Below are 14,080 nucleotides of genomic sequence, written 5' to 3' on the forward strand. Positions count from 1 at the left end.
GTAGTGTGTGTTATCTTTCTCAAAGCTCTTTCACATCCATTTTGACTCTAACTGTGCTTTTGATTAGAAATAATACCAGTGAGAAAGATGTTCAAGTGAGTCTGTATTCTCTGCACACCTACAGAATAATTTTCTACACTCTACAGCCTACTACGCCATTACTAGGAGGCTTTCCATAAACACTGCTTTTCCATTCCATTCTTAAAATACTCTTTCTCTCAAAGGTGGGTATCCTTGTCACCACACAAGCGCAAAGACTTCTATTTCTACTTACTGACATCAGAGAAATATATTTGATTCTGAATTAACCACATTTAAAGGGAAAATAGCATAATTTTTACAATCCAAGAATAATCCAAAATTTTAATTTTGACCCATTTTCTATGAAAGTCAGAAATCAAATAGAGTTGACCCACTGGTATAGGTCCTAACATGCCAAAAACAGAAGTTAAAAGGAAAAGAAAGCCCAAGTTTATCATTCTGTAGTAATTGATGGAGATGCAGTAATTAATTCAATGTTTATGAGCAAAGAATGTATTTAATTTTAACTGAATGTGTAGCGGGCATCTATCGCCTTGTCTTCCTGGAATGTCTTCCCTTTCTTTAGTTAAAAGCACCCCAACTCACCTTGTGATTCCTCCATTCTATATCTTTGTGGGACTGTCACCTGAGAGCAATACCACACACACACACACACACACACACACACACACACACACACACACACACACACACACACACACACACACACACACACACACACAGCCAAAGGGCAAATTACCTAACAAGGCCAATCATAGTCTCTCCCCAGGAAAACTAAATCTTCCGACACAAGAATGAAATCAGTGGGTGCTGTCTTCAAGACATGGCACCTGAAACAGACTGTCCATTAGGCGGTTCCTGAAGCCTCGCTCCTCGAAGGTCTGATTCTTGGCCTCCAAAGCCTAGTCGTTCAGCATTTTCTATGCCTATATTATATGTAATTGCTATGCCTACAGTTCTATAACCTCTCTTTTTCACTCAATAATATATAATGGGCATCTTTCCAGATTGGTTAATATAGATTTATATCATTATTTTCAATGGCTGTATGCAAAGAAGGTACCCTAATCTATTTAATCAATTCCTTACTTAAGGTTATTTACTAAATAACTGTATATAGTAAATAGTTCTTTACTGTATACATATATCTTTGCTAACTTTTCCTACTATTTTTTAGGATAAGTTCCTAAATGTGGGCTTGCTGGGTTAAAGGCTATGCAAATTTTACATTTTGACACATAACAGTAGCTATTTAGAATAAGTGCATTGGACTTCCCTGGTGGCGTAGTGGTTAGGAATCTGCCTGCCAATGCAGGGGACACAGGTTCCATCCCTGCTCCGGGAAGATCCCATATGCCATGGAGCAACTAAGCCCGTGAGCCACAACTACTAAGCCTGTGCTCTAGAGCCCGCGAGCCACAACTACTGAAGCCCGCACGCTCTAGGGCCCGCGTGCCACAACTACTGAGACCCGTGCACCTGGAGCCCGTGCTCCACAGCAAGAGGGGCCACCATAATGAGAGTCCCGCACGGCTCAACGAAGAGTGGTCCCTGCTCACCGCAACTAGAGAGAGCCCACATGCAGCAACGAAGACCCAACACAGCCAAAAAAAAAAAAAAAATTAGAATAAGTGCATCGATTTACACCTCTACTGAGACCAAAGAGTATACACGTCCCTTCATTTTCACCAGCACTGGGAATTACTATCATCCTTATTCCCACTCCAAACTGGGAAATGCCCAAATATTAAGACTACCAAGAGAAGGGATACCCGAAGTAATCATAATAACATAATACTTTATATCAAGCTTTACCAAATTGTTTCACATCTAGTAAGGTCTAAATTGAGTTTAAATTACATTGCCAATATAATCATTGAAATATGGTGTCTTAGTTGGCTCAGGCTGCCATTAAAAAATACCACAGTCTGGGGTGGCTTAAACAACAGAAATTTATTTCTCACCATTCTGGAGGCTGAAAACTCCAAGATTAAGATGCCAACAAGGCAGATTTCTTTTGTGACCTCTCATCTTGGCTTGTAAGTGGTTGCCATCTAGCTATGTGCTCACATGACCCCTTCTTTGTGCATGGTGAGGGGCGGGGAGGGAAGTGTTTTGGAAGGGGTCAGTGAGCTCTCTGGTGTCTGTCTCTTCTGATGAGGGTACTAATCCCATCATGAAGGCTCCACCCTACCCCTAATTACCTCCGTAAGGCCCCATCTCCAAATACCATCACATTGGGGGATAGGGCTTCAACATAAGAATTTGGGGGAGAGACATTTGGTTCATAACAAATGGTATCTTACTTTTGCTTTTAAGTTCATTTCTTCAATTACTAGTAAAATTGAATATTTTAATATATTTATTGGTCATTTACTTTCCCTTTTATTTTTCTTTTAAAAATGGTCTGTTCTGATTCCAAACCTGGAACAGGAAGGCTATAGGATGAGCCTGGAACATCCTGTCACACCAGAAAGCAAGGAAGCTACTATAGGCTACTAGAGCTGTGTCGTAAGGACTCAGAGCCAAACTAAATAAGTCTATCTGCCCAAAGATATGCCAATTTGAGCATCAAAAGGACAATAATTGAAATGGACTGAAACACATCATATATGCTAAAACAGAAGAGTTCATAAAGATCCTCAAAAAGAAAAAAAAAAAAAAAGGAAAGAAAAGACCCTAGCTCCATTACCATTGGAAGATGGTAGGGAACCAACTCATGATTTTGGAGAGTGGCAAATAAAGGGACATAATCAAACATTCCTATACAATGTATACCTCAGGGTGAGTCCTTCATGCTCTTCCATACAGCAAAATATACCACCATTATAACATTAGCTGAGAAAAAAAAACATTGTCTGCATCAGCTGCAAATTTCAGAAAGATGTACCATATGTCACTATCCACGTGGAAGGGAAATTAAAGGACCCAGAAAGGATATAACATACATATTAGTTTCATCCCCCATGGTTCCCATATTTTTAAAAGGTACTGTGCATTCTGTTGGTGGGAATGTAAATTGATACAGCCACTATGGAGAACAGTATGGAGGTTCCTTAAAAAACTAAAAATAGAATTACCATATGACCCAGCAATCCCACTACCGGGCATATACCCAGAAAAAACCTTAATTCAGAAAGACACATGCACCCCAATGTTCATTGCAGCACTATTTACAATAGCCAGGTCATGGAAGAAACCTAAGTGTCCATCGACAGACGAATGCATAAAGAAGATGTGGTACATATATACAATGGAATATTACTCAGCCATAAAAAGGAACGAAACTGGGTCATTTGTAGAGACATGGATGGACCTAGAGACTGTCATACAGAGTGAAGTAAGTCAGAAAGAGAAAAACAAATATTGTATATTAAGACATACATGGGAACCTAGAAAAATGGTACAGATGAACCAGTTTGCAAGGCAGAAATAGAGACAGAGATGTAGAGAACAAACGTATGGACACCAAGGGGGGAAAGTTGGGGCAGGGGGGGCAAGGGATGAATTGGGAGACTGGGGTTGACATATATACACTGATATGTATAAAATAGATAACTAATAAGAACCTGCTGTATAAAAAATAAATAAATAAAAATTTTTAAAAGGTACTGTGCATTAAAAAATAAAATTAAAAAAATTTAAAAATAACTAATTTGATTTTCTGTTTTAATTAAACAAATCATAATTAAATAATTTCCAGTGAGAGCTCTTGATCATCATGAGATTACCTCAGTTGTTAACACTTAGTATGTTAAAATTTAGAATCTTTATAAACAAAATGTAATATATACATACAATGGAATATTATTCAGCCTTAAAAAGGAAGCAAATTCTGAAACATGCTACGACATGGATGAACCTTGAAAACATGCGAAGTGAAATAAGCCAGTCACAAAAGGACAAATACTGTATGATCCCACTTATATGAGGAACCTAAAGTAGTCAAATTCATGGAGATAGAAGTAGAAAGGTGGTGGTCAGGAGTGTTTTCGGGGGGAGGAGGACAGAATGGGAAGTTATTGTTTAATGGATACAAAGTTTCAATTCAGGAACATGAAACGCTTCTGGAGACGGATGGCGGTGACCGATGGTGGTGACGGTTGTATAACAATGTGAATGTACTTAATGTCACTGAACTGTACACTTAAAAATGGTTAACATGGTAAATTTTACGTTATGTATATTTTATCATAAAAAACTTAGTATTTTAATATGTTAAAATTTAGTTGACTAAATTAACATTATCCCGACCAAATTAAAAGGAATGCGACATTTCAATTACATATTCCCTGCAGTCTCACTAAGGACAAATGTACAATTTGGGAAAAGCTTTTGGTAATACTGAAAATACTTCACAGGGTAGGAACCAATAGAAACCAATGCAATAACTAAATCAAGACATTTCATAACAGAAGTTTTACTCCTTTTTTTTCTTTTTTTTTTTGCGGTACGCGGGCCTCTCACTGTTGTGGCCTCTCCCGTTGCGGAGCACAGGCTCCGGACGCGCAGGCTCAGCGGCCACGGCTCACGGGCCCAGCCACTCCGCGGCATGTGGGATCTTCCCGGACCGGGGCACGAACCCGCGTCCCCTGCATCGGCAGGCGGACTCTCAACCACTGCGCCACCAGGGAAGCCCTTACTCAATTTTTTAATGCATTTGATGAATCACATGCATAGTTGGGTCACTCAATCTATCTTCAATCTTTCTCCATCCACAGGAGAGAACAGGAAACAGATAAATGATACTGTAAATGCAGTGGAACAGATGAAGAACAATGTCCTAGCTTAGCCCTGCACATGGAAAGCACTCAACAAACATTCCGGAAATTCAGATACTCAGTGGACCTGCAATGAAACCAAACGATAACTTGGGCTTTGCATTCTGTGCTCCACACTACCCAGTGAGAGGGCTGACCTGCAGCCTGAAGGAAGGCCGCTGTCTCTTTATTGTTCTTTCATCACTGGGGATCTCAGCATCAGTGTTGGATGGTTCAATATAAAACAGGTTTCATGAACCACATATCCTTTTATGGCTTAAAGAAGTTTTTTTCCATGCAGGGTTTTGGTGGGGAAAATGTAAATAATCAAACTACTACTCATATAGCTCCATATGAAAACTAGAAAGTTCAATATGATACACACATCTTTTCTAAATGAAAAGTTGGTTTTAAAATAAACAGTAGTAAATACATTACTATTTCTCGGGCACAGGAAGTTAACTCGGGCTTTCTATTCTTCTCCCATGTCATAAAGCTTCACTATGTTAAAAAAAAATTTTCCCTATATGATCCCTCTAACTCAGTACTACATACTTCCAACTCTAGAGGTCAACACCTCCCCCATCACAGGAAAACACTGCTACTTTCACAGCCCTTACTAAAATAGAGCACTTAAAATTCTCCAAAGAAATTCACATCCTCTAGCAACTCTCTCACACAAATTAAGTACTATGCTTAAACGCTAGATTTAGCTCTTCACAATTTATTCATATACTCATTTCCACAACAGTAAACTACCAAGAAATAGAAAGGGACGGCTGAGTCCCAATCTGAGTGTGGCTATCATTGTACAATGTTGAGATCAGCTTCCAAACTGCCCCACCAGATCACCAGGAGTCCAGGCAGTTGCCTCTGGTTTGCAGCGTGGCTATGTGCAAGGAGCCCTGTCACTTCCCATCCATCACAACCCCAAATCCCAGCAATCAGTGCTGCAGGGCCTGGGGATGAGCATCCTCCAGGACCACAGCACCATTCCCGGTGGCCTTGCCTGCAAGAACTAAACTCCAAGAAATGCAAACCTGAGACACAGACAGAGAGGCACAAAGAAAGGGACTCCCAAATGGGTTTTTACATTCTTCAAAACTTTAGAAATAAATTATTTTCCCTGTGCTTTTTTAAGAACCTGCCTACTGGGTATCCTTAAGGTGCTGCTAAACTACTGCAAAATACAAAGAGGAGGACAATCCCCAAATAGAGAAATCCAGGGCAGAGCTCCCTGTAAGGGGAGCTGACTGTCCACCAGGGGAGAAGTGTTAGAAGACTTTCTGATCACCATGGCAATTTAGCAGATAAGTCACATCCATCCCCGACAGAACTGTGTCACCCTTATTTCCTCCCACAAAGCTAGATGAACCTCATCTTTCCAACCTTAAAGTGGTGTGACAAGAAAAAGTAGACACTTCTCCCTACTAATTGCCCGAGCCGGTCAAACTTCAGACGCAGCATCATGCACTTTGTTTTTAAGCAGAGAGAAAAGAGGAAGGGTTGGCATTCTGAGCGGAATCCCCGTGATTTGCCAGAGGAAACAGCACAGACCAAACAGCAGAAGCGCCAGCATTTCCATGCAGCTGCCACGACAGGTGACCGGGACGCTTTGCAGACACCCCGCTCGCTCGGGGGTTTCACGGAGGTGGGGCGGCAGGAAGGCCAGGCGGGAGGGGGACAGCCTGGAGGACAAGAAGGTGGGCAGAGGCCAGGAGGGAAATCCACTCCATCCAGACGCCGGGGAGGAAGAGGAGGAGCACAGTTTCCCCCGGGAAACCGTTTTTTTCTGTCTCCACAATTAAGGTGGTTTTCTGTCTCCACAATTAAGGGGTTTTCTGTCTCCACAATTAAGGGGAAAAAATGGCTCCAAGCCAAACGCCTCCTGATTTACACACAGACACACATACACTCACGCGCGCGCGCGCACACCAAGCTCCTCTATCGCCCCATTTTCTTAGACACTGAAACAAAAGACTAAAACCGCTAAACGGCAGCAAGCGCCGCCCGGAGCCGGGTGTCGGCCACCGTCTCCTCACCGCGCCCTCAGGAAAGCCCACCCGAGGGGGCTCGCCCGCCGCCCCCCGCCCGAGCCCCGGCCGGGGGCCGCCCGACGCACCCCCGCCCGCGCCCGGCAGAGGGGCCTGGCCGGGCTGGGGGCCCGAGCGCCCGCCCCGAGGGGACAGGCGCCCGGCCCGGCTCCGGAGGGCGCTCCGGCCGGCGGTCGGGCCCGCCACCTCCTCCACGGGAGGGCGGCAGCGCCGGGGCCGGGACGGCGGTGACAAGAGCCTGGCTCCCGCCTCACCTCAGGGCGCCGGTGGCGGCGGCCCCGCGCTCCTCCGCGCCTCTCTGCCTCCGCCTCCAGCAGCCCCGCGCCGCCGCCGCCGCCGCCGCCGCCGCCGCCTCCCCCAGTGTCTCCGCGGAGTCTCCGCCTCCCTCGGCCGCCGCCACCGCCGCCGCCGCCGCCGCCGCCGCTGGGCCCGGCTGTGCGCCACGTGACCGCGCCACGTGACCCGGCGCGGCTGGCAGGCGCCTCCCCAGCCAGCCTCGCGCCCTCGCGCCCCCGGGGACCTGCGCCCCGGCAGTTGACGCCCGCTGGCTCCGGACTGGGGTCGCGGCCCCCGCCACCCTCGCCTCGCGCTCTGCCGCGGCCCGAGCTGCTGCCGCGCTCGTCACCTGCCTGCTGCCACGCGCGAAACCCCCAACTCAACAGACCCTCCAGCCACTGCACACTCGCGAGCACTCCCTCAACGCGCACACACAACCGCCGAACACCCACTCGCGCGCTCACTCGTTCTCACGCACGTGTCACACACACGCACGTGTCACACACGCGCACCCCGCAGTCTTCGTCCCTCGGGGCAACTACACAGCCTGGACAACAGTGAAAAACAGTAACTAGTCCGGTCTGAACCCCGCTCCCTTGAGGAATCCTTCCTACCCGGTAATGTAATGATTTGTGTGCGGTCCGAACTTAATTTGAGCCGGAAGTGGATATCACACTCTGAAGTTGAAAGTCTCTAGAAAGCGCACGTTGCTTGTAGTGTGAACCACCGTATGTCTCCATGAGGACAGTCACTGAAGTGTCTTTGATGGTGATGATCTGATCTCAGATATATCGTATCTTTTTCAGTTGGTCTTATGGGGAAAGGACTGGATAGCGTCTTTTTAACTCACACAGAGGAACAAGAATTCACAGCCTTCCCCCCCCCCCATTAAATTGATGTCCTTCTAGGAACAGAAACTTTATGCATCCGTCCTTCATTTTCCATCACGTACCCAGAAATGACACTGCTGATTGTGTGACTGTTTACGTATGTGTATTTTTTTAAAAATAGACAAGAGCAGCACCCTTTCTTGATTTGAGGCATAACACGCCCTATATATTTAAGTATAGCAGCTAATCTTTGCAGGTGTTCTGCACTTTTTTGTTTTGCCTATTTGCCAAAATTTTCACATCAGCTTCGGCTTCAGAGTTAAGAATTCTGGCTTCCGTGAATTTCTGGTTGTCAGAAAGAAAATAAAAGAGATGGACTAGAGTCTTTTAAATCCTGAAATTACATACCTACAATTTCACAAATGTTGGCAAGTGCTGCCTAGATTGTTTTAATTTTTAAAAAGTTTTTAAATGATAATATTTGCCTCATTAACGTATGCACATAAGTATAATGTGTTCAAGAGAAGTATTAATATGAGCGTTATTTAATCGCATTTTATAACATCTCTAAAATTAATTTTGACACCTTTCAGAAGTAAAACTACATTCAAGTCCTAGAGTACTTTAAACATAAAAGATAACCCTCCCTCATTTCAATGTAATGAGTATTTTGCTTTAACTGCATTAACTGGGGTCAGCAATCAGGACCTGGAGCAAATTTTGAAAAATCTGACCTGACTGTTAGACCTTAAAGAGTTAGTAAACTGATGAAAGATGAAAATATGCAGTTGAAGAACTTTTCTTGACCTAACAAATGCAATGGATATAACAGCCTAAAAATGATTTAACAAATACCATTAAGACTGAACAACGTGGGTGTTCTTTCTTCTGCAAAATGAAAAAATATTAACCTTGAAACCACTCTTCTCCTAATACCATAGTTTTCCTTATGGCTCACACGTGCAAACTCTTTTTTATTCAAGCACTGTTTGGCACAAATGCAGCCAACTCTCAGCAAAACTGCAAAGGCTCTCAGGCCTGTCTTCCACCTCTGCAGTTTCCCACAGCGTGAGCGGTGGTGTGAATGGTCTCCGAAGCAAGTATCTTCATTGAAGTCCTGCTTCTACCACTTAGGAACAAGTGATAACAAGAACAACATACCTGGGCTTCCCTGGTGGCGCAGTGGTTGAGAGTCTGCCTGCTGATGCAGGGGACACGGGTTCATGCCCCGGTCCGGGAAGATCCCACATGCCACGGAGCGGCTAGGCCCGTGAGCCATGGCTGCTGAGCCTGTGCGTCCGGAGCCTGTGCTCCGCAACGGGAGAGGCCACAACAGTGAGAGGCCCACGTACTGGAAAAAAACAAACAAACAAACAAACAAACAAAAGAACAACATACCTAACACCACTTCTTTAACAGTACATTCAAATAACAATATCTACCTCACAGGGCTGCTGAAAGAATGAAATGAAATAATTTATGTAAAGCACTGAGTATAGTGCCTGATACGTAATAGGTACTCAACCAAAAATAAGAGCTCCGGTGTATTAAATGCTTGCCACGAGCCAAATGCTGTGCCTTGCTGGTTCTTTCTTTTACTGTTCTTTCTGTTCCCTGTTACTCAGGGTGGGTGCCCTTCATCGCCTGCCGTACCTCCACCAACCCCTTCCCTATTCCCTTCTCTCTGCCTTTTCAGGATGAAAATGGTTTCCTTAAGACATTTTAACTTGAAGGCTCATTTACAGAAATCTATTGAATCAGTTGTGAATCAGCATTTTAAGCTTAAAAAAAAACCTTTCAAATTATGAAATAAAAATTGCCTATAATTTAGAAATCTGAGGCAACTGCAGGCCATTAAGAAGGAGATTTGGCAATGCGGACCCTACCACTGGCCTTTGAAACCCCCCTGGTCCAACAATTCTAATTTTGTTGTGTTTAAAGTACATCGTTGTCTTGGGCAAACTTTTTTTTTTTTTTTGGCGAGGTCCTAAAACTGCCTCACTCTTGAAGGAGGAGGAGTGAGTGGAGAGCAGCGCCGCCCCCCCAGCTTCTTCCAGGCTCAGTGTCAGGGCCATGACAGGCCAGCCACGGCCTGGAGGCCTCGGAGGTGAAGGTGCCAAGAGCGCAGAGAAGATGGAATCGTGGCCTCACCTGGGGCTGGCCAGGGGCAGCTGCGCGCACAGCCGGGGCGGGGCTGGAACCAGTTTGGTCTCAAACCTCACAAGGTTGGCTGCCCTCCAGGAAGCTGCTGGGGATGAGGGTCGTGGAGCTGAAAGCCGAGGGCTGTCGTGTTGGGACTGAAGATGATCAGGGTGTAAGTCTCGTAGCCAAAACATAATACAGCAGAAACGACTTTACTCCAATATCAAACGCCTTAAACACTTGCGTCTCAGCTGTTACTCTGTCATATATAACCTGTTTGTTATATCTTCTTTTTGTCTTTGCTTTAGCCACCACATGGAAGAACTAGTTGGAACTTGGGAAGAACAGACATCGTCACAAGGCCCAGGGTTATCATCCGTACCATCACTTGGTGACTGGGTGAGTTTGGACACATACTCCACCTCTCCGATCTTCACTGCTCAGCCTGTAAAAGGCGGAGGGGTTGTTGGTCCCTGATCCTTCCCCACGCTAAAACTCTTTGACTCTTTCAATGAGATTTGTTAATAGAGAGAAATGCATAGGACCCTTTCCTAACCTGTGGCTTCTCTATAGTTTGGAATATTCATAACAACCCACTGTCAGGAATATTTCATTTAACTTGGCCGAGCTAAAGTGAAGGACAAGATGAACTGCCAGGGGGTGGAGGCTTGGCTGTACGTAATTGTAGACCTCAGTGGACTTGTTAAAGTATAAAGTGCCAAAATGAGTTTGCAAAGCATAGACCTCCCCCGTAACATTTAGTTTCTCCATGTCAAATTCACCCAATTTACATTTCTTAAGCTAGGAAAGCTGTAGAAGAAGAAAGAAAGAGCATTTTAAAATCAAATTTCTGTCTCTACCCCATCCTTTCCTTTTCTGTCCCTCCTCCCTTACTCACCCTCTTCTTCCCTTGACCATGAATCCAAAATATACTGGGTCACCAGTATGAAGTCACTAACAGGACCAATGTTCAAGTATTTCTCCATTTTGCAGGCATCTACCATAAATTTTCTGAGGCTATAAGTACAGCAAACACGGTTGGACCAACCACCGTTCTCCCCTCTTGCTTGCTAACAAACCCCAGTGTGTTAAGCTGTCCACATCCTCCACTGATCGGTGCTCCCAGAAGCCTGGCCACTGCCCACCCCCATCCGGGTCTCAGCCACCGGTTCTCACAGTGGATCCCAGGCCAGCCACAGCAGCACCTGGGAATTGTTAGAAACACACATTCTTAGCCTCCACCTCAAACTTTCTGATGGAAACCCTCATGTTGGGGGCTGAGCATCCTGTGTTTTAACACACTCCACAGGTGATTCTGACCCACACGGAAGAATCACTGGTATAAACCAATCTTGACAATTCTATTCTCTTTTCTTAGAAATAGGCAAGTGATCCTGTTCTGGACAATTAAACCTGAGTGATAGTCTGCAAGGGAAGCCTTTTGAAAACAGCTTTTTAGCTCCTAAAAAAAATATGAGGACATTTTCCCGGGAAAGTTGTGGGACTGATTTCTTAAAAATACTAAGATGTCATTTGCATTTTCACTCGCATTCTCTCATGAATGTACATTAGTCTTATCCAGAGGTTACATGCTGTGCAATATCACAACAGATTGGGTGCAGAAGTAGATATGAGAACCCACTTGTTCTCTATTAAGAAAGACATTACAGGGCTTCCCTGGTGGTGCAGTGGTTAAGAATCCCCCTGCCAATGCAGGGGACACGGGTTCGAGCCCTGGTCTGGAAAGATTCCACATGCCATGGAACAGCTAAGCCTGTGCGCCACAACTACTGAGCCTGCGCTCCAGAGCCCGCGAGCCACAACTACTGAAGCCCACGCCATGGAGCCCGTGCTCCGCAACAAGAGAAGCCACCACAATGAGAAGCCCGCGCACCACAATGAAGAGAGTAGCTGCCCACTCACCGCAACTAGAGAAAGCCTGCGCGCAGCAACGAAGACCCAACACAGCCAAAAATAAATAAATAAATAAAAATTTTAAAAAGCCATTACAGAGATTTGTAAAAAAAAGTAAAACAATGCCACTCTTCCCACTAGATTTCTTTGTTTTGGAAAACATAGTTGTTTTTTCATTTAAAAATGTGTGATTTATATTAACATAAAGATGTACTATTGTTATAAACTAATATTTTTTTAAGTTTCTCAGTTTTAATTTAGAAAATGGTAAACATCGATAGATATAACCCATATAATTATATTTTAAAAGCTCTTTGGGGCCCTTAATTCTTAAGAACGTAAAGGATGAAGTCCTGAGAAAGTCCGAAGGCTGCTCCTTTGGGCGAGGATGCAGTGTCTGGGGCTACTGCTGCCATCTTGTGGCCACCAGAGGCATCAGCTCACGCAGCCAGGACGGCATGGTAGCGAGAACCGGTCTGTGAGGCCACTCTGACCCTCTGAAGACCCAACCCTGTATGTGTTCTACAGTCTTTCACTATCTTGAACTTCCTGTTCTCTGAGATGATAAATCCCCTTCTTGCTTAAGCAGTTTTAGGTCGGGTTTCCTCTTACCAGCTGAAAAATCTCCCCAACCGTTGTAATTTACATTTAGCTCTGAGGACCTCAGTGACGTCTACATCCATTTTGCTTATGTTTCCATAAACAAATCAGTGACATTACTTACAAAATGAAGACAGTGAAGCCCCGAGACAAAAATTGAATAGAGAATAAAATGTGATAAAGTTGTCATTCATGAAAGTTAACAGAAATGATCAGCACTCTAAATAGCCAAATCAGTGAAAATATACTAGAACCCACACACATTTAGGAAAATAAATCTCTGGTTAAGACTATGTACTTAAACCATTACAGTCTCTGTTTTGTAAAATCGATAACTTCTATGTAAATGCTAGCCATTTTCAGTTTAGCTCCGTAAAAAGCTTAGATTCTGTAACTGATAATTCTGAGAATCAGAGACTCTGATGAAAGTGATGTTTACCAATAAGACCAATGAATACAAATATGAAGTCATACCTATATAATTAAGCATTGCTCCAAAGAGAATCACTTATTAGATACTCAATAACTTTTGTTATATAAAAAAAATTAGAAGGAGAGAAGCTCTGAAAGATTTAAGTATTTATGTACTGTTTAAGTACCAGGCTACAAAAGAGATGCATCCCAGCAACGTTACATTGAAATAGGCAAGTGATCCCCATTGCTTACATTGAAGTAACCTTACTCACACCTGCAAAATAATGCAAGAGTTTGGGATAGCGTCGCAGAGGTGGCTAGTTGTCTGCCCTAAGATAAGGCTGTAACTAGGAAGTCTCTGCCTGGCCAGGGACAACATTTCCCAGCACCCCTCTCTACCTAATTGGGGCCATATGACTGCTGCTTGCCAATACAATGTGAGAAGAAGTAACATGTGTCACTTCTGGCCACAGCAGTTAAGAAATGGGTGTGCTTCTCCACCCTAACTCTTCCCCTGGCTGCCAGCTCAACACAAAGAACTTGAGGCCCCAGGGAACAAAGCCACCAGATGGAAAGGGCCTGGATTTCTGAATTTCTCACGATGGAGAGCTGACTGCCAACAAGAAATACCTACGTGGGACTGCTAAAGGAGTACAGAATAAATTTCATTTTGTTAAGCTTCTGAAAACTGCAGCTAATATTAACATAGATGCTCGGCTATCTTGAACTGTTGAAGCTCTAAGTAGACATCAGAACATTTTTTTACTTTAGGAGGAAAAAGAGCAAGTCTCATGGTTTACTATTGTATCCCCATCTCCAGTGCCTAGAACGGTAGCAGGTAGTGATTAAATATGTGATGACTAAATGAATGAATGAATGAACAAATTGATGGGTGGATGATGCATGAATAAGTTGTGTTCATGTGGAAACTGTAATAGTTTGGAAAAAAATAACACTAAGTATTTGTGGGAAATGTTCACGTTAACTAGTATTTATTTCTGGATATTTTGAGTAAAGGAATAACTGGAGGTATTAAAGAATAAATAGA

General features: G+C 44.1%; 1 protein-coding gene across 2 annotated transcripts in view; it reads right to left on the reverse strand.

The window, feature by feature from the left end:
* The window catches only part of TULP4 (TUB like protein 4), a 238,622-nt gene extending 231,419 nt beyond the window's left edge, over positions 1-7,203 (reverse strand). The window contains exon 1 of one of the 2 annotated variants that reach the window (XM_060115417.1): positions 7,111-7,203. The gene's annotated coding sequence lies outside the window, so the exon portion shown is untranslated. The remainder of the gene's footprint in view (positions 1-7,110) is intronic. The other variant, XM_060115418.1, reaches the window with a different exon arrangement.
* Positions 7,204-14,080: the final 6,877 nt, after the last annotated feature.

The sequence above is a fragment of the Mesoplodon densirostris genome, chromosome 12, assembly GCF_025265405.1.
Source record: "Mesoplodon densirostris isolate mMesDen1 chromosome 12, mMesDen1 primary haplotype, whole genome shotgun sequence".
In the NCBI taxonomy this organism is placed as follows: Eukaryota; Metazoa; Chordata; class Mammalia; order Artiodactyla; family Ziphiidae; genus Mesoplodon; species Mesoplodon densirostris.